This window comes from Herpailurus yagouaroundi, unplaced genomic scaffold (assembly GCF_014898765.1).
Source record: "Herpailurus yagouaroundi ecotype Mexico unplaced genomic scaffold, PumYag 251, whole genome shotgun sequence".
Lineage (NCBI taxonomy): Eukaryota > Metazoa > Chordata > Mammalia > Carnivora > Felidae > Herpailurus > Herpailurus yagouaroundi.
The window spans coordinates 56,789-82,959 of NW_024412468.1; the positions used below are offsets into that span (position 1 = coordinate 56,789).

The 26,171-nt window shown below is 42.9% G+C and overlaps 1 long non-coding RNA gene across 4 annotated transcripts in view; it reads right to left on the reverse strand.

Annotated features, from left to right (window-relative positions):
* LOC121020754 (uncharacterized) overlaps positions 1-23,912 on the reverse strand; it is a 63,701-nt gene extending 39,789 nt beyond the window's left edge. For all 4 annotated transcript variants that reach the window (XR_005786267.1, XR_005786265.1, XR_005786266.1 and 1 more), the window contains exons 1-2: positions 23,417-23,912; positions 730-886 (exon numbers count right to left, since the gene is read on the reverse strand). This is a non-coding gene — a long non-coding RNA (uncharacterized LOC121020754). The remainder of the gene's footprint in view (positions 1-729; positions 887-23,416) is intronic.
* Between the last annotated feature and the right edge of the window lie 2,259 nt (positions 23,913-26,171).

The window sequence follows — 26,171 nt, forward strand, 5'->3', positions numbered from 1 at the left end:
CTGGAAAACATCATGGAGATTCGTAAAAAAAAAAAAAAAAAAAAGGAAATAGAACTATGTTACGATGCAGCAATTTCACTATGAGCGATTTAGAGAAAGAATACAAAAATAATTCTTCAAAGGGATACATGCACCATGATGTTTACAGCAGCGTTTTTTACAACAGCCAAATTACAGAAACTGATCAAGCATCCATCAACTGATGAATGAACTGAGATGTAGTATATGGTATGTAATATTATTTAGCCATAAAAACATGAAATCTTGTCATTTTGCACGAGGTGGATGGAGCGACAGTATGTTATGCTGGGTGAAAAAGAGCCTGTCAGAGAAAGACAAATACCAGATGATTTCACTAACACATGGAAATGAAACGAAACAAAGGGGTGGGGGGAGGAGACAGTGACAAACAAACAGACTCTTAACTAGAAAACAAACTGAGGGGTTCCACAGTGAGGTGGGGGAATGGGTGAAACAGCTGCTGGGGATTAAGAAGTGCACCTGGGATGAGCTCCGGGTGACCCGTGGAAGTGTTGCTCTATATTGTACACCTGAAACTAATATTACACTGCATGTTTACTAAGTGCAACTTAAAGTAAAAGATCACATAAGGTTAAGACACCTACCTACCAGGTTTTCTGTAGTTTTCAATCACTTCACTAGGTTGGAAAAATAACCATAAATTTTTTAAGAAGCATGTATGATGTGGGGGACAGTTTGTGCCCTTACCTCGGTCTCTGGTTCCAGCAGGACTTGGAAAGTGGGTCCCAGCTCATTCTTCTAGAAGGTCCTGAGAAGAACATTTCGTGTATTCACATCCTAATGGAATGCAGCTCCCATTCTTCTGAATTTCTGTCAGGGTTTCTTACCGGAAACAAGCCTGGATCTGGAACAAACTATCGACTGCATCGATGAGGTGATGTCGCGGGACCCCGCAATCCACAAGTCCTTTAGTAAAATACGTCTTGTTCAAAAACTGTCCTGGAAGGGGTGGAATGACACACGGGAACAGCCCAGAAAATGCAAAGGACTGTGCAGCTCAGCAACCAGCTTGCCCAGGGAAGCCACCCAGTGCCCCCTCCTCAGCACTCAGTGCAACAAGGCAGCTTCTCTCTGGCGACTCAGGAGATGCCAAGTTGCTGCAAAGCTCGCAAAGCTCGCAAGGTCTCCCCTGGCGCAGGCGGCAGAACCCGCTGGAAACGCAGCTCTGCTCTCTGTCCTGAGACAGCGCCAGAGGCCCTGTGCCCTCTGGGAGCAACAGCAGCCCTTCCTGCTCTGAGGTGCCCTGGGTCAGAAAAGCCGATGTTGCACCCTCTGCTGGCCATCACTGCCTAGGCAGAGTAACCGGCCCCTCCGGGTCTGTGGTGCTTGTGCTCTCTCTGCTGGCTACCATGGGAATTCCTGCAATGTTGAAGGCCCTGGTCGCTCAGCTGAGGGACTGAAGGTGCTCTGGGCAACTCAGCCTGTTCTCCACATTGGGAAGGGTCTTAGTGACAGGGACTGGGACACAAAGAAATCTTTTCCTTCTCCTTTCTTTTGAGTGAAGAATGAAACCAATTTTATTAACATAATGACATCATTTGTAATGTTTTAAGCAATGTCCACAGAAAAATAGACTGCCAATTTACACATGCTGAGCAAGTAATTGTGTTTACCACCAGAGTGTTTAGGTTAAAGAATTGACACCTTTGAGAGAGAGATAACTGCTTCCAGCTATGGAATAAATGAGTCCTAGGGATACAAGGGACAGTCAATGGAATAGGGTCAATCCTGTAATAATACTGTTGCATGCTTTCACAGGATAGTTACACTTGTGCTGAAGTACAACATAATTTATAGACATATGGAATGACTAAAATGTATGCCTAAAACTAATACAACAAATGTGTGAAGAATATTTCAATTAAAAGTCGACATCCTTTACGCTATCTTTAATTTATCTTTTTTTTTTTTTTTTTTGCCAATAAACTATCATTCCTTGAGGCGCTTGGGTGGCTTAGTCAGTTAGGCATCCGACTTCCCCTCAGGTCATGATCTTGCAGTCCATGAGATTGAGCCCTGTGTCAGGTTCTGTCCTGACAGCTCAGAGCCTGGAGCTTGCCCCAGATTCGGTGTCTCCTGCTCTCTCCCCCCTTCCTCCCTCAGGCTGTCTCCAAAAAAGAAAAACAGAAACATTATAAATTTAAAAAATCGTTCCTAATTTAGAATCTGTGAAACTCCATTTATACCAGATTCTCTAACATCACCATCTTGATGTTGAGAGCTTATCTGAATAGTCACTAATAATATCTTTGATGACACATATGTGGCAGGGTCAGAATGCAACTTCCAGGGAGCTATGCATCTGTTATGAATTTACTGTATGTGTCCTTGGCTAATATTTCCAATGAAATGTGCTTTAGGGATACAGATGTATGAAGTAATGTCCATCAGTCATAGAGGTCAAATTCCTATAGGACCATTATGCCTTCAATTACTAATTGTCATCTCTTCAAAATTAAAAGAAAGCTGGGACAAGAAAATGTCTTTGAATTTGATGTAAGAGAAGACTATGGTGTTTTAAAGGGTTCACCTACCATCTGGCATCCTCAGTTTGGCAGTGGACAGGAGGATAGAAACCCACGATCTTGATGCACACCGCTAGTTCCAGAGGGAGAATATGGACCTTCTTGTCAAATACTTTTTTATAATATCAGCAGTTCAACTCTGCCAGGTCCAGACTGCCGGAACTAGGGGCAACACAATTCCTGCTATCTGAATTCAGAACATAAGGAAGACCAGCTGGTAAGGAGTGCCGGGAAAATCCAACAGGGCCCGGGACAATGAGGGAGAGGAGTCCGGGTCCCCTCCCCACAGGGCAGGCTCTGGCGTTTACCTGCCAAAGAGCAGCACACTCTCCCTCAAGACATGCCTCTCCATGACAGAACATGAGGCTGTGCCCCCACAATTCCGGGAGAAATGAGGGATACCCATCTTTTCAAATGCAATAGCCTCTGCAAAGCTTGGCCCCAGGGATGTTGGAGTCTTGGAGTCATGGAACACTGATGCCCATGATACCTGCCATTTCTACCCCAGCACTCAGAGACACTTCATACATCCCCTCTCCTCTGGCCCACCTCACCCCATCCACATTCCTGGACCAGGTCTCTACTTTCTCCTTGTACTTCCTCTTTGTCTCTGTTTCTCTCTAACCACATCTCTCTCTATTTCTTCCTTTCACTCTCTAGGACTTGCCCAATTCCCCTATCACAAATTCAATGTCTCTCTCCCTGCCTTTCTCTTTCTCCACCTCTCCCCAGGTTTCAGGATATCTGCTCTGTGCATGCAGCCCTGTCCAGGAGCACAGGGCACTCCTGTCTCTCCCTCTCTCATGTCTTGTTTTGTCCCAGGCCCTGATCATAATGGAGGAGAATCCCCTGTACAGCAGCTGCTCATGTTGACATTTGCTAGAGCAATGCTGGCAGCATGTGGACAGCCAGACATTTACCGTTGGTGGCCCAGCCATGACCCAAAAGCTCCTGGAGGGCTGGCTTCTTCCCTAAGCTGGGAGGAAAAATGGGCTCACAGGGTTCAGTGTCCCTGGGGCAAAGTGGATTAGTTTGGCCTATGTAGAAGGAGCCATATGCTTACACCCCACTCTCCTGGGTGGTGTAGAAGGAACCTAACTCAGACCATGGAGCTCTGCCCTCCTCATCCCTCAATAAGGCAACAGGGGAAGCTTTGTGGGACATCATGTGACTCGCCACAAAAGCTGCGCCATTTGCCCCCTTGGAGGCCACCTGGATTGGTGCTATTGGGGGCAGCTGGAAGGTGCACAAGGGCACAAGAGCTAGGTTAATGCAGGGCCTCCTTACCGGTCTCCTGAATCCATTCCTCACCATCGGAAGAGACCCTTTCCTGGAGACAGATACCTGCCCTCCTCATCAGCACAAACCCCATCAACTAGCACGCACGCCGTGTGCTCAGGAGTATCTATCTACAGATATAACAACCACGACCAGATCTCCCTAAAGGATGTATCCAACTCCTCAGATGGAACTATAGGTCCCTTCCAGGCATTACAACCCCAAAGAATGATCTGTCTTCTTCCACCAATCGTGTACATACTATGTGTTGGCTAACTGCGTATACAGGAACCCCAAAGTGTACACTTGATGGGGAATGAGTGTTGATTTTCCTGGAAGCAGACGCTGACACAGAAACACAACTGAGACAAGTGTATTAGGGGACATTAGGAAGGACAAAGTGGAGTGGACAGGGTGGTCAGGGAAAGCATTCAGACCAAGGGACAGATTAGACACCATCTCTAAATATATAATAACCACAGCTGGTTTGTAATGGTTCATTGTCCTCTTCAAATTTCAAACGGATTGCCCTCTACGTCAAAGTGATTTTGAGTTATTGCAAAGGGATCTTCTGTTCTCTTGTATGCATTTTGTCTTCTACAATACATCTGTGGCCTTGGATGAGCACATATTTGTGTGGCTGCATTTGTGTGTCTACCTCAGATCTTAGATGTAGATGCCTGAATATACACATTCTCATACTTATCTTTTCCTTCTTTGTAAAGTAGGACCTGAATTTTAATAGAAAAAACACACGGGTCTTTGTTGTATCTTTTGAAACAGGAACTGCCAATCTCCCAACCTCAGGCATTATATCCTTAGTTTCATGAAACTGAATGAACATCTGTTGATTATCTTCTGTGTGCAGATACATTCATTTCCACCCTGAGAAGGGTGAATGCCCACTCATCCCATACATTTTACAAATTCCTTATGTGCTTAACCACCTCCTCATCGCACTGACCTCAGAGACCAACATTGTTCCTGCTTCTCAGATTACAATGCTGAGGCTATGAGATGGCCCCACTGAGAGCTGGCATGAGGGCTGAGACAGCAGGATCACAGGCAGTGCCTCTGGAAACTGTGAGGGAAGTTTCAGAGATGCAAACCTTCATTCAGGGTCATGACAGTAGGTTGAGGGGTGCGGTGACAAGATTCCAGCAGGGGCGTTTCCTGGTCAACCCTGATTTCCCTGCTAAGAATCTGATTCAGGCTGAAGGCCAAGGAAGCCACACAGATAATCTACAACGTTTCATCACATTTAGTCTCACAGAGGCACACAAACTTAGCAGACAAGCATCCCATAAGAACCAAGGTAAACGACAAATCTCCAGGGCATTCTTTCACAAGGATCCAGAACCTTCAGGAGAACCTCCAAGGGAAACAACAGTCTTTATTTAGATAATGAACTAGGTGCACTTTGGCCACAATGACATTTCAGAGATGATACCTGCATGAACTATCCTTGAACCCATACAGCAGCTCGGTGTGGATGTCACCCTGCACTCACTCTCCCTGCCCAGGTTGTGGGCCCTTCCACAAATGGCCTCCAACTCCATCTCACTGAGTCCAACACCCTCCCCTCTGCACCATCTCAGCTCTCCCTTCTCATGCACAGTCTCCAATTGATTCCCATGAGATTCATGTCTCCGTCTCTTGTACTTGAGGACCCATTACTGGAGCTGCCATTATTGTAGACCAGAATCTCCATGTAATTTAACGCATGTCACTCTCTCCCCATTAGGACAATTGAAGCCCCTGATGGTAAGGGTTTGCCTCATCTCTCACAGAGCCAGGGACATGGACTGTGTACTGGGCACATCTGCAGAACTGATATGCCTGCTTTTCTATGAAAAGACTCTTTCCTTCTCCATAAAGGATATATGCAGCCCAGCTCAATAATGGAAATGACACAGCCCAACATATGTATGTCCTGAGAAACTTGAGGAATCTTAACAGCGTCAGTGTCCACATCCAGCAGCACCCTTGCATTACAAAGCATGTGAGGCCGTCTCTACGTCTTCTCAAAGACTCAACAACATAGAAGCTGAACATGCTGAACATGTCAACTCATACAGCTCAGTTCATCTCACAAATAGTCGAGGTGGAGGTGGTGGGTCCTGTCACTGAGAACACCAAGGAGCTGGAGGTAGCCCATAGAGCCCATGAACAGTGATAAAGGGTATCTGTGGGGGATGGACCTGGGAAAGAAGGAGGTCCTCTTGCATCCATAGGGACCTACAAAACAGAAGTGACAGGTGTGTTGGTATGACAGACAGAAGCAGAATGCCCACAGGAGCTGAAACACAATGAAGCAGGTGTCAACACCTGACCCCTTGTTCATTCATGGGTTCTAGTAGAACAGAGCATCAGTGTCAGAAAACTCTACCCTTCCATGAGGTCCCACCTATAGCCTGAAGTTACCAGATGCCACAAGGAAAAACTACTGTCGCCACACGTCACTGCACATGTTTACAAAGGCAGAAAGCCAAGGAGTCCTATTCTGGAAGATTGATGGCAGTAATGCCAGTCTAATAAAGGAACGTATTCCAGAGAGGCAGGTGTCTGTGTCCAGGACCCCTCTGGTGTCCTCTTCCACCAGATCTGCAGACTTTTTATTTGCACATTGAAAACAGACAGAACATGAAGGAATGAAAGAAATGACCAGAACCACACAGAGATCCATGGCCACCCCAAGGTCAAAGCTCAACCTGCCATCCCATTCCTGTCCTCACTCTGCTTCCCTCCCTGAAAAATACATCTTCTGTGCAAGGCCACAGAGACCTCTGAGGAGATGGGGATTCCTGGAGTCCTGCATGGGGCCTGGAAATGTGCTTTGGAGGGAAACACATTACCTGTGCATATTCATTGGCCTCAAGTATGTTTATCTTAATTCACAGGTAATTCAGCTTTTAAATACAATATGAGTTGCAGAGCTATTTTGTGCCATTGTAAAAGGGAGGTAGAAATTCTACATAAAAGAATGAACAGAAACATGTCTCAACTTCAGGTGCAAAACTCCCATAAGCGGGGCGCCTGGGTGGCGCAGTCGGTTAAGCATCCAACTTCAGCCAGGTCACGATCTCGCGGTCCGTGAGTTCGAGCCCCGCGTCGGGCTCTGGGCTGATGGCTCAGAGCCTGGAGCCTGTTTCCGATTCTGTGTCTCCCTCTCTCTCTGCCCCTCCCCTGTTCATGATCTGTCTCTCTCTGTCCCAAAAAATAAATAAATGTTGGGGAAAAAAACAAACAAAAAAAAAAACTCCCATAAGGTATCATGACACAAAGTACCAATTACAACTGCTCCCGGGACACAAGAGAGCCTGCTCATATAAACACAACTGAAGAACTCTGTGAGGTATTGGCCCTGCAGGTAATCACTGATTCTCTCCCTTCACGACTGCAGTTCCACGTACATTTTTTTATTACACGTGCCACTTCTGAAAATTCAGAATATTTCCACCTAGGGGACAACTGGAGAAATTCTCTCTTGTACATTTACCAACACAGAAGGACCAGTAATGAATTCTGAAATTTTTCTAAGAACCCTCAGCACTGCACAAAGCACACAATATAATGTTGGAAAGAGTTTTTATCTACTCCAGTCATGAGGCTCATAGCAGACATTCTGAACACATTCATGGCCTACACTGAAATAGGAAAAAATGAAAATAATCAGGATAATCCCGTGTAAAGAAGGTGCGGAAGGAGTCAGATGCTCCAGAAGACTTGAGGGTGCAGTGAAGTGTCATCCTCCTCAAGTTATTTCCACAAACGCTAAGTGAGAGCCACATGGTCCTCAGCCTCCACACACTTGTGGCATCCAGAAGCACGAGTTAACATGACAATGTTACATTGGAGAGGTCTGGAGGCTTGTGAGCACATAAATCAAACAGTAAAGACACCAGAGGACAAAGAAAACCAGACAAGGCCAGATAAAAGTTTCCAGAAAGCATTGCAACTGAAATGGGCAACAGAATTTACCTTGTCTTTCTCTGCATCCTTGGTAGAGACACAAATGATATTTACCATGGGAGCTGCATCACGTCTTAGGTCTCATAAAGGATGGAGGTGGATGGAGGTTGATTCTGACTTGCATAGACTGTGTAGAAGAAAATCAAACCATTCACAACATGTTTCATTATACTCAACTCATTCACACTCTCGGGTCCCTTACCAGGGACAGAGCGTTTTTCATGTGCCTCAGGTGACCCTTGAGGACAAGAGGGAGTTCTGATCCTGTCTCTTGAGGAAGGTTCACAGGGCCCTGGTTCAGGTGCTTTTATAACTAATCAAGCAGCTGTGAACAGCTCAGGTCTCAACTCGCTAGAAAGTATGTTAGGGGTGTGTTTCATCCCTCAGAGAGCCCAGCACATGGTCTCTGTACAAGCTACATCCTAGGGAGTGCTATGTCTGTCAGCACGTATAAGGCCTCTTTCCTTCTCTATCAGAGACACGTGTTGCCCATTTCACTATGTGGAAATGACTGCCCATTTCATGCATGTCCTGAGAAACTTGAAGAACGTTACAATGTCCTCACTAAGGCTGATCTGAAAGCCCTATGGTGCCATCACTGCATCTTCTCCAAACACATAACAAGTAAAAGACAAAACGTGTTTTATAAGTCAACTCATACTGGTCATATCATCTTTCCACATGGTGGAGGAGGAAGGTGAGGTCCCAGAGGACCCCAGTTTGGAGAAGCTGGGGGTGACCCAAAGCCCATGGGTGGTGATAAAGGTCAGCCCATGGGGTATGACATGGGGGGCACTTCTGGGAAAGGAGGAAACATCCTGGAAACCACGTGGACCTGCAGGACAGAAATTAAACTTTTGAGATGTGGTAGGGTAAAAGGTGAAAAATCCAACACCAACACCAACACTAACATACCTGAATCCCAATGAAGCCGAATGACACATGTCTCTTTCCTCTCCACCTGGTTTCAACAGGGCAGCATCAGTGCCACTAAACTCCACCCTTCCCACTGGGTCCCACCTAGAATTTCTAAGAGTTGGAGGAGACAAAGCAGTGCATTGCTGGCAACATGGTACTAGCTGTGTCTGCAATGTGGGGAAGGAAGTGGCTAGTTTTAAAGGATCAGAGGGATAATTCCAGACTACTAAAGAAAGTCTGTTCCACACACACAGGCTTCTATGTCCAGGACTACTCTCCACCCAGCCCTTCACCACCTCAACAGCTCCGTCTTGGCATAGTAAGAGCTGAAATGATGAGGAAGAATTTTGTTTCCGTACTGTTCATTTACATCTTTAATCCATTTCAAGTTAATTCTTGGGGTGATATAACATAAGGTGCTAAGCTTTATTCTTAAACACGTGAATATCCAATTTTCCCAGTCCCAGTTATTCAAGAGACTACCCTTCTCCACTGTGTATTCTTGACTCCCTTGTCAAATTCTAGTTGACTGTGCATGCAAGGGTTTAGTTTGGGCTCTCAATTTCCATTCCATTGTCTTGTGTGTGTGCTTATGCCAGTGACATACCTGATTTCTTTGTGTTAGGATTCAGCTTGCAATCAAGAAGTGTGATGCCTCCTGTTTTGATCCTTCTTGCATTGGCTACTTGGGGTCTTTTTTTGATTCCAAATACATTTTAGGATATGTTTTTCTAATTGCATACAAATTGCATTGGAGTCTTGATAAAGATTGCACTGAATCTCTAGATGGCTATGGGTAATATGGACATTGTATCTGTATTAATTCCTCTGAAAGATGGACGTGGGATGGCTTTTCACTGACTTATCTGTTCTCCTGTTTCTTTCATCCAAATTGAATTTCTTCCATTTCTGTACATGGGTGTTATACTTTTCTGTAGAGAGATCTTTCACTTCCTTGGCTAAATTAATTCCTATAAAGTTTATTGTTTTTGATGCTGTTGTAAATGGATTGTTTTCTTTTCTTCTTAGATAATTTGGTTAGTGTATAGGAAAAGCTACAGAATTTGATACGGTGTCTTTCTAGTTTGGAACTTTAATGCATTTCTTGATTAGATATTAACAAGTTCTTGGGGCGCCTGGGTGGCGCAGTCGGTTAAGCGTCCGACTTCAGCCAGGTCACGATCTCGCGGTCCGATCTCGCGGTCCGTGAGTTCGAGCCCCGCGTCAGGCTCTGGGCTGATGGCTCAGAGCCTGGAGCCTGTTTCCGATTCTGTGTCTCCCTCTCTCTCTGCCCCTCCCCCGTTCATGCTCTGTCTCTCTCTGTCCCAAAAATAAATAAACGTTGAAAAAAAAATTTTTTTAAGATATTAACAAGTTCTTTTACACTGACTTTATTTCATTCCTTTACCTTACTAAAAAAATGATGCTATTTGGGAATAGCTGATACAGTGTGTTACATTAGTTTCAGATGAACAACATAGTGATTGGACAAGTGTATACATTCTGATATGCTAACACAGTTATAGCTACAATCTGTCACCATGCATCACTATTCCAGTACCATTCTCAATGTTCCCTATGCTATATCTTCCATCTGTAATTTATTATTCCATAACCAGAAGCCTGCATCACCCAATCCCCTTCACATATATATGGCATCCTTGTCTTGTTCCTGATCTTACAGGAAAATCTTTCACAATTTCATTATTGAGTATGATGTTAGATATGGGCTTCACATACATGGCCTTTCTTATGTTGAGATATGTTCCCTCTACGGGGAATTTTTAAAGAGTATTTTAGCACAAATGGATACCAAATTTTCTCAGAACTTTTTTTTGTGTTTATTGAAATTGTCACAGGGTTTTCTTTTTAATTTTTAAAATGTATGGGGTGTCTGGGTGGCTCGGTTGGTTGAGCGTCCGACTTTGATTCACATCATGATCTCACGGTCTATGGGTTCGATCCCCGCATCAGGCTCTGTGCTGACAACTCGGAGCCTGGAGCCTGCTTCGGATTCTGTGTCTCACTCTCTCTCTCTGCCCCTCCCCTGATCATGCCCTGTCTTTCTCAATCTCTCTCTCTCTCTCTCTCTCTCTCTCTCTCTCTCTCTCTCTCTGTCAAAAAAAATAAACATTAAGAAAATTTTTAAAAATGTATTTATTTTGTTTAGTTTAAATTTATTTATGTATTTCTTTAGTATTTATTTTTTCAAGTTTTTATTTCAATTCCAGTTGGTTAGCATACAGTGTAATGTTAGTTTCAGGTATACAATGTAGTCATCCATCACATACAACACCCAGTGTTCCTCACTACTAGCGCCCTCCTTAGCCCATCACCCATTTAACCCATCCCCCTGCCCACCTCCCTTCTAGTAATCCTCCGTTTGCTATTTATAGTTAAGAGTCTGGTTTCTGGTTGATTTTTCTTTCATTCAAGGATGTGAGGAGTCACATTTATTGATTTGTATTTCTGAAACATACTTCCTTTACAGGGAAAAAACCCTGCATCACCGTCAATGATCCTTTTTATGTGATGCTGAATTTGGTTTGCCTGTATATCACTGGGAATTATTCATCTATATTCATCATGGGAATACTGGCCTATAGTCTTCTGTTCGGGTAGTATCCTTTTCTGGTTTCCTATCAGGGTAATTCCAGTCTCATGAAATGAGTTTTTGGTGTTCATTCCTTTTGAATCAATGAGAGGACTGCTGTTATTTCTTCTACAAACGTTTGGTCACATTCACCAGCGAATCTACCTGGTCCTGGGCTTTTCTTCCCTGAGAGAATTTCGATTACTGTTTCCATTTACTTACTTTGGTTATCATCTTGTATTGATGCAGTGTTCCATTAATGGGTCTGTGCAAACCTTCTATTTTTTCCTGATACAGTCTTGGTAGGTTGTGTGTTTCTAAGAACCTATCCATTTCTTCTAGGGAGGCGGTTTGCTGGCATCTAATTTGGCCATGGTCGCCTCTTTGTCTCCTTAATGTTTCTTTGGTATCAGGTGTAATGTCTACACTTTTATTTATAATTATTTTGAGTTGGGTCCTCTCTCTGCCTTAGCATAGTCTATGTATAATCTTGAAAATTTTGTTTCACTCTTCAGAAAACCCACTTTTGGTCTTCTTCATATTTTCTATTGATTTCATGGTCTCAGTTTCATTGGTTTCCACTCTCATATGCATTACTTCCTCCCTTTTGAGAACACTGGACATTGCAGATTGTTGTTTTTTTCTAGTTCTTTTAAGTTAAAGGTAGGTTGTTCATTTGAGTCCCAAATCTATCCCCCACTAATGCAAGACCAGTGACTCATCAGAGAACCTTCAATAGGTCTCTCCTGCCCTATTTCTCATCCTCCAAACTCTGAGAAATGGAACCAGAAAATTTATTTGAAGACACAATAGATGAAGACTTCCTTAATGCGGGGAATGAAACAGATCCAGAAGCAGGAGGCACAAAGAATCCCCAAAATATTCAACAGAAGCAGATCCACATCAAGTCATCTAGTAATTAAAATGCAAAATGCCGTGATAAAGAAAAAAATTTAACAGCAGGAAAACAAAAGATGACAACTACCTACAAGAGAAACCCCATAAGGTTATCACTGGATGTTTTTCAGAAGAAACTTTGAAACTGTAAGTGAACAGCACGGTATGGTAAAGGTGCTGAATGGATAACATCTGCAGCCAAAGAGAGTCTATCCACAACACTATCATTCAGATGGAAGGAAAGATCAAGAGGTTCCCAAATAAATACTCAGGGATTTCACAACCAACAAACCACCCCTGCAAGAAATGTTAAAAGGGACTCTTTAAGTGGAAAAGAAACACCTAAAGTGACAGTATTAAAGTGCGAAACGCAAAAGCAATAAAAATGAGTATGTCTGTAAAACGTCAGCCAAGGTATTTGCAATATGAAAGGTTTTGAAATATGACACTACATATCTACAACACAGGGAGGAGAGGAGAGGAGTAAAGAACTGGTTCAAACTTAAACAACTATCAACTTAATATAGACTTCTATATGCACAAGTGGTTAGGTACAAACCTAATAATAACCAGAAATCAAACACCACCAATACATATGCAGACTATAAAGACAAGCAATTTCAACTGTGGTACTAAAGAAACCCAGCAAACCCTAAAAAGGAGAAAGAGGAGAAAGGATCAGAAAGATTCAGAAACAACAATCATCAAGTAATAAAAGGACGAGTATATGTCTATCAATTACTTTGAAGGAAACAGAATAAATGCTCAAATCAAAGGCACAGGGTGACAGATAGGGGCACCTGGATGGCTCAATCACTTGAGATTTCGACTCTTGATTTTGGATCACGCTATGATGCCAGGATCATCGGATTGAGCCCCAATTAGGCTCTGCACTGAGCATGGAACTTGCTTAAGATTCATCCTAACTCTCATTCTCTCTCTTTCAATCTATCCTCCCTCATTCCCCCCACCCCGCACTCCCATCCCTGAGCTCTCTCTCCTCTTAATAAAAGGCACTGGGTGAGAGAATGAATGAAATATAGGACCTATCTATCCTCTACCTATAAGAGAGTAATTATAGAAGTAAATTATCAAAAGAAAACAGCAGTAGCCATACCTATATCAGACAAATACATTTAAAAATAAAACTCTAACAAGAGAGAAAGAAGGACACTATAATGATAAAAGGTATAGTCCAACGAAAGATACAATTGTAAACATATATGTGCTCAACCTGGGAGCATCCAATACACAAAACACTGAAAACCTAAAGTAAAGAATTGATACTCATACAATCATAGAAGGGCACTTTAACACCGCAAAGATATCAAGGGAGATATCATTCCATCAGAAAATATACATTTGTGTATTTTCTAATAACAGCATGCACATGGGTTCCAGAATTAGTGAAGAAATACTCGACAAGGAACTTAGAATATCACCATGTCATTTACAAAGCGCGATGGCAGTGGCACGAGAGGATTCCTAAAGCCTACTCCAAGGGTGGCAATTACATTTGTCTAGCCTTGGAACACATAGAATAATCCTGACCGGCACACACCCTGGTGACTCCACTCAGCCCTTTGGGGAGACAGCTACTCTGCTCTGGGGTAACGACCTGGAGCATCCAGGGACCTAACCCTAAACCAAATGGTTACCGTAAACAGAATACTCACCCTACACCTACCCCTGTATATCATACCAACACTACAACAGATGCACATTGGAGCATGTGCCCACATTTCAGCCTTACATGGAATTCAAAACACTGATGTTGCTTCGACCCTGGTGACTTCCCTGGACCGAACCATAAACCTCTCACAAAACCACGTGGCTGGGGTCCAGAAGTGGTAAAGGGTCACTAGGAATGGAACCTGGAACCTCACCATGTCACTTCCCAGGCCCAGCTGCAGCTGCCCGAAAGGATTCCTGAGGCTTACCCTACCAGGGGGCCATAGATTTGTGTGAAATTGGAAGCCAAAGAGTGATCTTGACAGGCACCCTCCCTGTGCCCTCAACTCAGAACTTCGGGGAGACCACTGCACTGATGTGGGTTCAAGGCCTGGAGCCTCCTGGGACCTAACCCTAACCCTAACCCATCCCCTAAATGGAATCCTCCACCGATGTCTAAGCCGACCTCGAACCATAACCCTATACTTGAGCTCCACTGTCGCATACGCCCTCACTTCAGACCTCGAGGGAGATCATGAGTCGCGGGTTGCAGTGGTCCTGGCAACGTCCCTGGACCGAACACTAACCCTAGCTAACCACGGGGACCCAATACCCCAGTCTGACAACACCACGCGCCAAGGGTCCAGAAGAGGTGCAAGCTAACTCGGCATGGAACCTGGAACCTCAACATGTCGTTTCCCAACCCGGCTACAGCTGCCCGAGAGGATTCCTGAGGCCTCCCACAACAGGGGACCAGAGAGGTGGTGGTCTTGGAAGCCAAAGATTGATCCTGAGCGGCACCCTCCCATATGCCCTAAACTCAAACCTCCAGGGAGTACACTGCACTGCTGAGGGGTCACCACCACATCCTCCTAGGAACAAACCCTAACCCTATCTCTACCCGTAACCAGAACACTCCACCGAAACCTAAGCCGACCACGAAACCAAACCCTAGACTTCAGCCGCAACGTCTCATGGGCCCTCACCTCAGTGCTCGAGGAAGATCATGAGACTAGAGCTGCTTCAGCTCTGGCGACGTCCTTGGAAAGCCCTCTCACCGTGGGGACCTGATAACAAAGTCTGACAACACCACGCGCCTGAGTCCCAGAAGCAGTACATGGTCACTTGGCATGGAACCTGGAAGGTCACAATGTCGTTCTCCAGGCACGGCAGCAGGTGTGGGTTCGGTGCCTGGAGCCTCTTGGGACCTATCCCTAACCCGAAACCTAACCCTAACTGGAACCCTCCCACGAAACCTAAGACGTCCTTGAACCCTAACCCCACATTGAGATGCCCCATCGCATGGGCCCTCACTTCATCCCTCGAGGAAGATCACGAGACTAGAGTCGCTTCGGCCCTGGCAATGTCCCTGGACCGAACCCTAACCCTAGCTAAGGCTCTCTCCCCATCCCTACCCAACCAAATTGTGACAACACCAGGCGCCTGGGGCTCAAGGCGGTGCAGGGTCACTCAGCATGGAACCTGTAAGCTCACCATGTCATTTCCCAGGCCCGGTTTCAGTTGCCAGAGAGGATTCCTGAGGCCTCCCCGAACAGGGACCCATAGATTTCCATGGCCTTGGCAGCCAAAGACTAATCCTGACCGGCACCCTCTGCTGTGCCCTCAACTGAGCCATCCAGGGACACTACTGCCCTGCTGTGGGTTCAGTGCCTGTGGCTTCCTTGGACATAAACCTAACCCTAACCCTACCCTGAACCAGTACCCTCCACGGATACTTAAGCCGACCTCTAACCCTGACCTTATACTTGGACCGCCCCGTCGCATGGTCCCTCACTTCAGCCCTCCAGGGAGAACAGGAGACTGGAGGTCCTTGGGCCCTGGCGACGTCCCTGGGCCGAACCGTATCCCTAGGTAAGGCACTCTCCCCATGGGTACCCAATACCAAAGTCTGAGAACACCATGCACATGGGGTCCAGAAGCAGTGCAGGGTCACTCGGCATGGAACCTGGAAGCTCACCATGTCGTTTCCCAGGCCTGGCTGCAACTGCCCGAAAGGATTCCTGAGGTCTACCTGACCAGGGCCCATGGAATTGTGTGACCTTGCAAGCCAAAGATTAATCCTGACCAGCTCCTCCTTTGTGCCCTCAATGTAGCCCACTTGGGAGACCACTGCCCTGCTGTGGGTTCAGCACCTGGAGCCTCCTGAGTACTAACCCAAACCCTACCCCTAATCAGAACCCTCAACCGAATCCTAAGCTGATCTTGAAACCTTATCAAACACTTGACCCTCGGGGTCGCCTGGTCCCTTACTTCTGCCCTCGAGGGAGATCACGAGACTGGAGTTGCTTTGGCCCTGGCAACGTCCTGGATCGAACCCTAACCCTTGCTCAGACTCCTTTCCATTGGGGACACAAGGCACAAATCATAAATCTTCTATGAGAAATTTGAAGAATCCCAAAGAAATGGAAAACTTTCCGTGCTCATGTATTACAAGAACAAACATTGTTAAGATATCAATACTAACATAGCAATCAACACATTCAATGCAATCCCTATCAAAATAACATGAACTTTCTTCACAGAGCAAGAACTAACAACCCTAAAATGTGTGAGGATCCAGAAAAGACACCAAAAGCCAAAGTCATGTTGAAAAAGAAAACAAACCTGGAGACATAACTATTTTGGATTTGTGGTGTATTAGAAAGCCGCATTCATCAAGACAGTATGGTACAGGCACAGAAACAGAGACAGACGTCAATGACCAGTATACGGAACCCAGAAATATACCCTCAAACTTATGGTGAGTAATCTTTGATAACACAGGAAGAAGATCCAATGGAATAAAAGAGTCTCTTCAGTAAATGGTAGTAGGAAAACTGGGCAGTGTGAAGAATGAAACTGGGCACTTCTTAAAAGACACACACACACACACACACACACACACACACACACACACACACACACCTCAAAATGGATGAAAGATCTAAATGTAAGTCAGGAACCATAAAAATCCTAGAGGAGATAACAGGCAATGTACCTCCTTAATCCTGGCCGCAGCAACTTCTCGCTTGTCATGTCTCCAGAAGCAAGGGCAATAAAAACCACAATGAACTATTGGGTCCGAAGACAAAAAGCTTCTGCACAGCAGGAGACACAATCAGCCAAACTAAAAGGCAACTGAATGGAATGGGAGAAGATATTTGCAGGTAACATATCAGATAAAGGGTTAGTATCCAAAATCTATAAAGAACTTATCACACTCAACACCCAAAAACCAAATAATCCAGTGAAGAAATGGACAAAAGACATGAAGAGACACTTTAAGAAAGATGACATCCAGATTGGTCACACATGAAAAGATGCTCAATCTCACTCGTCATCACTGAAATACAAATCAAAACCAAAATGAGATATCCCCTCACACCTGTCAGAATGGCTAAAATTAACATCTCCGGAAATGACAGATGTTGGCAAGGATGCAGCGAAAGGGAACCCTTTTGCAATGCTGGTGGGAATGCAAAGTGGTGTAGCCACTCTGGAAAATAGTATGGAGATTCGTCACAAAAACAAAAAATAGAACTACCCTAGGCCCCAGCAATTGCACCACTAGGTAGTTATCCAAAGAATACACTAACACTGACTCGAAGTGGCACATGTAATCCAATGTTTAAAGCAGCATTATCAACAATAGCTAAATTATGCCAAGAGACCAAATGACCACTGAAAGATGAATGGATAAAGAAGATATGGTATATTCATACAATGGACTATTACTCGGCGATCAAAAAGAATGAAATCTCACTGTTTGCAACAACGTGGATGGAACCGGACTTTATTATGCTAAGCAAAATATGTCAGAGAAAGACACACATCCTATGATTTCTCTCATCTGTCGAATTTAATAAAACTGATGAACATAGTGAAAAGACAGCAAAAATAAGATACAAATAGAGAGGGAGTCAAATGATAAGAGACTGTTAAATAGAGGGAAGAAGTTCAGGGTTCCTGGAGGGTTACTGAATAAGGGTATGGGCTAAATGGGTGATGGGCATTAGAGGTGGCCCTTGGGATGAGTATTGGGTATATTTTGTACTTGATGGATCACTAAATTCTACTGCTGAAACCACTATAAGGTAACTAACTTGGGCTTAAATTTTAAAAAAAGAAATATTAAAAATAAGTAAAAAATGTACCAGCAGTCAAAAGAAAAGAATATTTACATCGGGCTCTTGAGTGGAAATGAAAGACTACAAGTGTTACAGACAAGAAAGGATCAGAGAAAACATCAAGAAACAATGACAAAACTAGTAGAATGGGACTAAATATATACCTATCAATAATCACTCTGAATATAAATGGACTAAATGCTCCAATCAAAAGACATTGGATAGGGCATCAGAATGGACAAAACAAACAAACAAACAAACAAACAAAAAACAATGTCTATCTAGATGCTGCCTACAAAGCCTTATTTGGACTTAAGTCATCTGCAGATTTGAAGTGAGGGAATGAAGAAATATTTATCATGCCAATAATTTCAAAAGAAAGCCAGTAGCAATACTTATATCAGGCAAAATAAACTTTAAAACCGAGACTCTATTTTGGTACCCTTTCGGTAAATACCTAATAGTGACAATGCATGCACCCAATATTTATAGCAGAATTATCAACAGTAGCCAAACTATGGAGAAAGCCCAAGTATCCATCAACTGATGAAGGTATAAAGAAGTTGTGGTGTCTGTGTGTGTGTGTGTGTGTGTGTGTATACGTATGTATATGCATATGTACATATGTGTATGTTCATATATACATACATATGATATACAATGAAATATAACTCAGCTTCAAGAAGAATGAAATCTTGCCATTTGCAACGATGTGGATGGAGCTCGAATGTATTTGCTAAGTGAAATATGTCAATCAGAGAAAGACAGATATATGATTTCACTCATGTGGAATTTAAGAAACGAAACACATGAAAACTAGGGAAGGGGGCAGGAAAAGAGAAGCGTGGTAACAAACCACAGGAGTCTCTTAATGTTAGAGAAAAAAGAGAGAAGGTTGATGGAGGGAGATGGGTCAGCGCTGGGCTAGATGGAAGACGAGTATTAAGAGAGCACTTGTTGTGACGAGCACTGGGTGTTGTATGTAAGGGATGAATCACTGAATTCTACTCCTGAATCTGAGAATGCACTGTATGTCAACTAAGACTTAAATTAAATTAAATTAAATTAAGATAAATAAATAAATAAAGCTATAATGAGATGAAGAGAGACACGATCTCATACTAAAGGGGACAGCCAAACAAGAATATCCAATGATTGTAAATTTTGATGCACCCAACATGCCATCACCAAGTATATAAAACATTTAGCAACAACCATATAGGAACTCATTTATAATAATATAACGATAGTAGAGGACTTTAACACATCACTCACATCAATGGACACAATCTATAAACAGAAAATCAACAAGGAAACAATGGCTTTGAATGACACACTGGACCAGATGAATTTAACAGATATATTCAGAACACTCCATGCTAAAATGACAGAGTACACATTCTTTTCAAGCGTACATGGGGCATTCTCCAGATGTAATCACATTCTAGGTCACAAATCAGGCCTCAACAGGTGCCCAAAGACAGAGATCAGACCAAGCATCTTTTCTGACCACAAAGCTAGGAAGTTAACCCCCCCCCCACACACACACACAAAGGAGGAAAGGAAACAAATAAAGGGAGGTTAAATCACATGCTATGAAATGAATGGGTCAAACAGGAAATCAATGAGAAAATACACTGAAACAAATGAAAATGAAAATACACTGGTAAAAACCCTTTGGAATGCGGCAAAAGCAGTCTATGATGGAAGTATATAGCAATACAGGCCTACCTGAAAGAGCAAGAAAAATCTCAAACAATCCTAACTTACAACTAAAGGAATGAGAAAAAGAACAACAGAAGGAAGGAAATAATTGAGTTTAAGGAAGAAATAAGGAATATACAAAGCAAAAATCAATGAAACCATGCGCTGGTTCTTTGAAAGCAGTAATCAACTTGAAAACCTCCTAGGCAGACTTTTCACAAAAAAGACAGAAAGGACTCAAATAAATAAAATCACAAATAAGAAGGGAGAAGTAACAGTCAACACCACAAAAATACAATTAGAAGATAATATTATGAACAACTATATGCAACAAATTGGACACTCTGAGAAAAATGAACAAATTCCTAGAAACACACAAACTACCAAAACTGAAACGGATGATACCTAAAATCTGAAAACAGAAAGATACCACATCAGTAATTTAAAAAATCTCCCCCAACACAAGAGTTCAGGGTTAGATGGCTTCAGTGATGAATTCTACCATGCGTTTAAGGAAGAAGTAATATGTATTCTCCTCGAATTATTACAAAAAATAAAAAAGAAGGAAAACTTACAAATCCATCATATGAGGCCATCATTACCCTGACACCAAAACCAGATGAAGCCTCCACTAAAACCGGAAACTGCAGCGGCGCCTGTGTGGCTCAGTCGGTTTACTGTCCAACTCTTAATTTTGGATTAGGACATTATCTTGTGGTGCATGGGTTCGAGTCCCACGTTGGGCCCTGCCATGACAGTGTGGAGCATGACCAGGATTCTCTCTCTCCCTGTCTCTCTGCCCCTCCCTCACTTTTATGTACTCTATCTAAGGAAAGAAATAAACATTTTTAAAAAATGTTAAAAGAATTTTAAGTAAAACTGCAGACCAATAGCCTGATGAGTATGTATGCAGAATTTCTCATTAACATACCTTCAAATTAAAGTCAACAATACATTAATAGAATCACTTACCATAATCCAGTGAGATATATCCCTGGGCTGAAGGGTGGTTCCACATTCACAGATCAATCAACATGATGCACCACAGTAATAGAAGAAAGGATAAGAACAATATGATGCTTTCAACAGATGCAAGAAAACCACTTGATAAAATGTCACATCCATTCATGATAAAAACCCTCAGCAAAGTACATTGAGACTCAACCTACCTGCACATAATAAAAGTCATCTATGAAAAACCCACAGCTTATCTCATCCTCAATGGGGAAAAATTGAAAGTTTTTCCTCCAAGGTCAGGGACAAGACAAGGATGACCCCTATCACCACTGTTATTCACATAGTACGGGAAATCCTAGCCACAGCACTCAGACAACAAAAAGAAATAAGAGGCATCCAAATCGGCAAGGAAGAAGTAGCACTTTTGCTATTTGGAACTGACATGATGTGCTCTATAAAAAACATGAAAGACTACCTTAAAAATTGCTAGAATTGATATATGAATTCGACAAGTCACAATATACAGAAATCAAGCTACATAGATGTATTGCATTTTTGTACACGAATCATGAATTAACACAGAGAGAAAGTAAGGGATCAATCCCATGGACAGGTTCACAAATACCACAAGATACCAGGAATATACCTAACCAAAGAGGTGAAAGACCTGTACTCTCAAGGCTATGAAACACTGATGAAAGAAATAGAAGATGACACAAAGAAATGGAAATACATTTCATGTTCATGGATGGCAAAAACAAAATATTGTTACAATGTCTACACTCCTCAAAACAATCTACACATGTAATGAAATCCCTATCACACTAACAAAAACATTTGTCACAGACCTGGAACAAATAATCTCAAAATGTATGGAATGACAAAAGTCCCCAAACTGCCAAAAAAAACTTGAAGAGGAAAAGCAAAGCTGGAGACATCACAATTCCAGACATTAGGTTATATTACAAAGCAGTACTGATCAGAACAGTATGGTACTGGCAAAACAACAACAACAACAACAACAACAACAACAACAACAACAACAACAAAACACAGAGGCATAGATGAATAGAATGGAAACCCAGAAATGAACGGACACCTATATGGTCAATTAATTCTCAACAAAGCAAGAAAGAATATCCAATGGAAAAAAAAAAAGATAGTCTTGGGACACATGAGTGGCTCAGTCATGAAAGCGTGTGATTGCGAATTCAGCTCACGTCATGATCCAGGGCAGTGCAGAGCATGCATGGGATTCTCTCTCTCCATTTCTCTCTGCCCCTGTTTTTCATGCTCTCTCTCTCTCAAAATAAATACATAAACTTAAAGTCTCCTCAACATATGGTTTTGGAAAAACTGGACAGCAACCTGCAAAACAAAACAAAACAAAACAACAATGGACCACTTTCTTAAAACATACACAAAAATAAATCCAACATGGATAAAGACCTATGTGTAAAACGTGAAACCATAAAAATCCCAGAGGATAATTAACACAGGCAGTATCTTATTTGACATTGCCTGTACAAATGTCTTTGTAGATATATCTCCTGAGGTAAGGGAAACACAAGCAAAAATAATGGGACATCGTAAAAATAAAAAGCTTCCATCACCAAGGAAATAATCAGCAAAACTAAAACACCTACAGAATGATATTTGCAAACAACATCTGATAAAGGGTTAGTGTCCAAAATATATAAAGTTATACAGCACACAAAAAATGAGAAATCCGATTAAAAATGGGTAGAAGACACGAATAGACATTTTCCCAAGGAAGACATACACGTGGCCAAGAGACACATGAAAAGATGCTCAACAATACTGATCTTAGGGGAAATTAAATTCAAAAGTACAATGAGATAATAAATCACATCTGTCAGAATGACTCAAATCAATGAATGATGAAACAGCAGTTGTTGCCAAGGATATGGGGAAAGAGGAAACCTCTTACACTGTGGGGAGGAATGCAAACTGGTGCAGCCACTCTGAAAAACATCATGGAGATTTGTAAAAACAACAACAACAACAACAACAATAACAACAAAACCTGGAAATAGAACTACCTTACGATCCAGCAATTTCACTACGAGGTATTTACACTAAGAATACAAAAATAATTCTTCAAAGGGATACATGCACCCTGATGTTTACAGAAGCATTTTCTACAACAGCCATATTATGGAAACTGCCCAAGCATCCATCAATGATGAATAAATTGAGATGTAGTATATGGAATGTAATATTATTTAGCCATAAAAGCATGAAATCTTGTCATTTGCCACGAGGTGGATAGAGGGAGAGAATGTTATGCTGGGTGAAATAAGCCTGTCAGAGAAAGACATATACCCGATGATTTCATGAACACATGGCAATAAAACAAAACAAAGGCGGGGGGGGGGGAGGAGACAGTGACAAACAGACTCTTAACTAGGAAACAAACTGAGGAGTTCCACAGTGAAGTGGGGGAATGGGTGAAACAGCTGATGGGGATTAAGAAGTACACCCAGGATGAGCACCGGGCGACTTGTGGAATTGTTGCTCTATATTGTACACCTGAAACTAATATTACACTGTACCTTTACTCACTGTAATTTAAATTAGAAGATAACATAAGGTTAATGACAGGTACAAACCAAGTTTTGTGTAGTTTTCAATCACTTCACTAGGTTGGAAAAATAACCATGAAATTTTTTAAAAAGCATGTATGATGTGGGGACAGTTTGTGCCCTTACCTCGGTCTCTGGGTCCAGCAGGACTCGGAACGTGGGTCCCAGCTCATTCTTCTAGAAGGTCCTGAGACGAGCATTTCATGGATCCACGTCCTAATTGATTGCAGCTCCCATGCTTCTGAATTTCTGTTAGGGTTTCTTCCTGGAAACAAACCTGAATCTGGAGCAAACCATCGACTGCATCTATGAGGTGATGTCGTGAGACCCCGCAATCCATGAGTCCTTTAGTAAAATACGTCTTGTTCAAAAACTGTCCTGGAAGGGGTGGAATGAAACACGGGAACAGCCCAGAAAATGCAAAGGCCTGTGCAGCTCAGCAACCAGCTTGCCCAGTGAAGCCACCCGGCGCCCCCTCCTCAGCACTCAGTACAAGACAGCCTCTCTCTGGCGACTCAGGAGATGCCAAGTTGCTGCAAAGCTCCCAAGATCTCCCCTAGGGCTGGTGGCAGAACCTGCTGCAAATGCAGCTCTGCTGTCTGTACTGAGGCGCCAGCAGAGGCCTGAGAGCAATAGAAGCCCTTCCTGCTCTGAGGTGCCCTGGGTCAGAAAAGCAGATGGTGCGCCCTCTGCTGGCTATCACTGCCCAGCAGAGGAACCCGCCCTTCCCGGTCTGTGGTGCTCGAGCTCTCTCTGCTGGCCACCATGGGAATTCCTTCAATGTTGAAGGCCCAGCTGAGAGACCAAAGGTGCTCTGAGCAACTAAGCCTGTTCTCCACATTGGGAAGGGTTGTAGTGACAGGGCCTGGAACACAAATCTTTTCTTCTCCTTTCTTGTGAATGAAGAATGAAACCGAATTTATTAACGTAATGACATCATTTTTAATGTTTTAAGCAATGTTCACAGAAAAATAGACCGCCAATTTACACATGCTGAACAAGAGGTAATTTTATTTACCACCAAAATACATAGGTTAGATAAAGAATGCACACCTTTGAGAGAGAGAGATACCGGCTTCCAGCTATGGAATGAATGAGTCCTAGGGATACAAGGGACAGCCAATGTAATGGTGTCAATCCTGTGATAATACTGTTGCATGCTTTCACAGGATAGCTACACTTGTGGTTAAGTACAACATAATGTATGGACATATGGAAGGGCTACAACGCATGCCTAAAACTAACACAACAAATGTGTGAACAATATTTCAATGAAAAATAGACATCCTTTACACTATCTTTAATTTCTCCTTCTTTGCGAATAAACTATCCTTCCTGGGGCGCTTGGGTGGCTTAGTCAGTTAAGCGTCCGACTTTGACTCAAGTCATGATTTTGCATCCATGAGTTTGAGCCCCGCGTCAGGCTCTGTCCTGAGAGCTCAGAGCCTCGAGCCTGCCTCAGATTCAGTGTCTCCCACTCTCTCCCCCCTCCCCAGCTCGGGTTCTCTCAAAAAAAGAAACATTAAAAATGAAAAATCATTCCTCATTTAGAATCTGTGAATTTCCATTTATACCAGATTCCCTAACATCACCTTCTTGATGTGGAGAGCTTATCTGAAAAGTCACTAATAATATCTTTGATGACACATATGTGACAAGGTCAGAATGCAACTTACAGGGAGCTATGAATCAGTTGTGAATTTACAGTATGTATCCTTGGCTAATATTTCCAAAGAAATGTGCTTTAGGGATACGGATGGATGAAATAATGTCCATCAGTCATATAGGTCAATGTCCTATAGGACCATTATGCCTTCAATTACTAATTGCCATCTCTTCAGAATTAAAAGAAAGCTGGGACAAGAAAATGTCTTTGAATTTGATGCAAGAGAAGACTATGGTGTTTTAAAGGGTCCACCTACCTTCTGGAATCCTCAGATTCGTTGTGGACTGGAGGATAGCAACCTATGATTAGGATGCACACCTCTAGTCCCAGAGGGAGGATATGGACCTTATTGTCAAATGTTTTTTTTTTTATCAATATTACTAGTCCACCTCTGCCAGGTCCAGACTGCCAGACCTGGGGGCAACACAATGCCTGATGGCTGGGTTCAGAACTTGAGGAAGGCCAGCTGGTGGGGGGAGGGGGGAATCCAACAGGATCTTTGAAGTTAAAGGTAGGTTGTTCATTTGAGTCCCAAATCTATCCTCCACGCATGCAAATCCAGTGACTCAGCAGAGAACCTTCAATAGGTTTTTCCTGTCCTATTTCTCATTCTGAGAATTCTGAGAAATAGAACCAGAAAATTTATTTGAAGACGCAATAGATGAAAACTTCCTTAAATCGGGGAAGAAAACAGATCCAGAAGCAGGAGGCACAAGGAACCCCCAATATATTCAGCAGAAGCAGATCCACACCAAGTCGTACAGTAATTAAAACCCCAAATGTCGTGATAAAGAAAAAATTTTCACAGCAGGAAAACAAAAGTTGACAGTTACCTACAAGGGAAACCCCATAAGGTTATCACTGGATGTATTTCAGAAGAAAGTTTGAAGCCATAAGTGAGCAGCACGGTATGGTAAAGTTGCTGCATGGAAAACATCTGCAGCCAAAGAGAGTCTGTCCACAACACTATCATTCAGATGGAAGGAGAGATCAAGAGGTTCCCAAATAAATACTCAGGGAGTGCACAACCAACAAACCACCCCTGCAAGAAATGTTAAAGGGGACTCTTTAAGTGGTAAAGAAACACTTAAAGTGACAGTATTAAAGTGCGAAACACAAAAGCAATAAAAATGAATATATCTGAAAACATCAGCCAAGGTATTCACGATATGAAAGGTTTTGAAATATGACACTACATATCTACAACACGGGGAG